General features: G+C 34.5%; 1 pseudogene; it reads left to right on the forward strand.

The window, feature by feature from the left end:
* LOC106477718 overlaps nucleotides 1-2,040 on the forward strand; it is a 131,650-nt pseudogene that overhangs the window by 106,606 nt on the left and 23,004 nt on the right.

Below are 2,040 nucleotides of genomic sequence, written 5' to 3' on the forward strand. Positions count from 1 at the left end.
CCCGGATTCTAGCGTTGTAAGTCAGCAGACATACCGCTGTACCACTGGGGGGCTATATTTACATAAATACGTATGTTTGCATTTGATATAAATGATAGGTTTTTATACATATCTTATAGAGATTATAGGTTTTTTGTATATCTTTTGAATTCATGATGGTATTTATGGGTATTATATATTAATTAATAATGGTACTTTAGTGTATTATATAGCGATGATAAGCTTTTGTATGCCTTATATTTAAATCAATACACGTGTTTGTGTAATGTACAGATAATGGCCTTTTATATATATTTTATACTGACAATAAAAGCTGGCCTCAGGCATAATTGTGATCTGTGCGATCTTTCTATTCGGCACCCCTATAGGTGGGCACCCTGAATTTAAGTACTTTCTACATTCTAATAATTTTGAAGCACCTTTTATACATATTAATAACATATTCTATGTACTTCTTAAATTCCATCGTCACTGATAATTCTTCTGATTGTTGTATGTTTTGTTGTTAAATAACATTAATTCGTATGAATATAACCCGGGGAAATATACTGTCATGTTTCCATGCTATGTTACCAAGTAATACACATGCTGTAAAAAGCATGCACTTAACTTCAACTAATTCTATTTCAGATCTTGTCTGGCCCTTTGGATCCTTAACAGAAGGTATGTATAGTGATTGTTACCTTGTAGTTTCTATATGGTGTTTGTTACCTGGCAATTTAGAAATGGGGTTCATGGCTTCGATACTTACGAATAACGTTTGCAGTCTGGCAGTTTTTGTAGAAATTGAGTGCCGTCATCAAGCATGCAAGGAAAACAATACGAATGATACAGCTGATTCCGATATGAAGTTACTTTTGAACTGATGGGGGGGGGGGGGTGATATTTCGATTGTTCTTCGTTTAGCTGAGGAACACTCGCATTTTATTTGAATGAATTGTATATGCTAACCCGATAGCATGACGTCACAGATGCGAGTCGTGGGCGATATGTTTAGCATGTATCCATAAGGCTAACGACGTATCTTGGACCGTTTGATGGTGCAATGTTGCCGTGGTAGGCTTTGATTTGGAGGGATTTAAAAAAGTATTTTTGAAAAGAAAAAAATCATATAGATGAAGTGACAAAGGGTATAACATTCTGAAGAAGGAATCCTTCAGTGTTCTCAACAGAAGCCGAGGGATGATCATAACTAATCGTTTAAACCTTGAACCTACACCCTAATCTAAAATAAAGAAAATAATAAGCTCTCTGAATCGAATAGTCATTGCAATGAAACTTGGCACATCTCTTGATATTGTTAACAAGGATTTTATATTAAAAAACTCATAAGGCAGATATTTTCGAGCTTCTAGCTACACCTCGAATCAATGGCTGTTTTCATAAGAAAACTCGCTGAGGAAACTGGAATCACAGCAATACCAATCGACCATATACTCGTCAAGTTCCCTGATGCAGCTCTAGTGGAGCATCGTGTCATTGGTCTGTTTAAATGTGTTCTTGTGAACCTGTGGCCATGTGCAATGGAGAGTCTTTGGAACATTTGTGAAGATATGATATCTACATTTGATATCGTAAACTTTCGAAGAAGTTTGTTGCAACGAAAATTTCGATGTAGTGCAATAGTATTAATTTATGGCCACCAGAGTAAGCACAACTGATGACGTAAGTAATCACGACGACAGTATGAAGCCTGCAAAATCGCTCTAGTAAAAGGTGATTAACCACAACGTAGTAGCCTATTACAGAAATCAGGTATTGTGACGGGTAGGAGAATATTTGGTAAAAGTCGATAACCTTGTTTTCAAGTTAACTTGGATGTGTTGACAAAATATCTAGGTTACAAAATTTTCATTTTTCAGGAAAGGCCTAGTAATTTTCCTTCCATAATTCTAAGAATTTTGTTTATAATGTTTTATAAAGGTACTTGTATATCTTCCTTCATTTTCCTGGCACATAAATACTGATGCTGCAATTTGTTTATGTATTTGTCTTTTTTTTTTTAAATTAGTATATATATATATATATATATATATATAT

Source organism: Limulus polyphemus, unplaced genomic scaffold (assembly GCF_000517525.1).
Source record: "Limulus polyphemus unplaced genomic scaffold, Limulus_polyphemus-2.1.2 Scaffold169, whole genome shotgun sequence".
Classification (NCBI taxonomy): domain Eukaryota; kingdom Metazoa; phylum Arthropoda; class Merostomata; order Xiphosura; family Limulidae; genus Limulus; species Limulus polyphemus.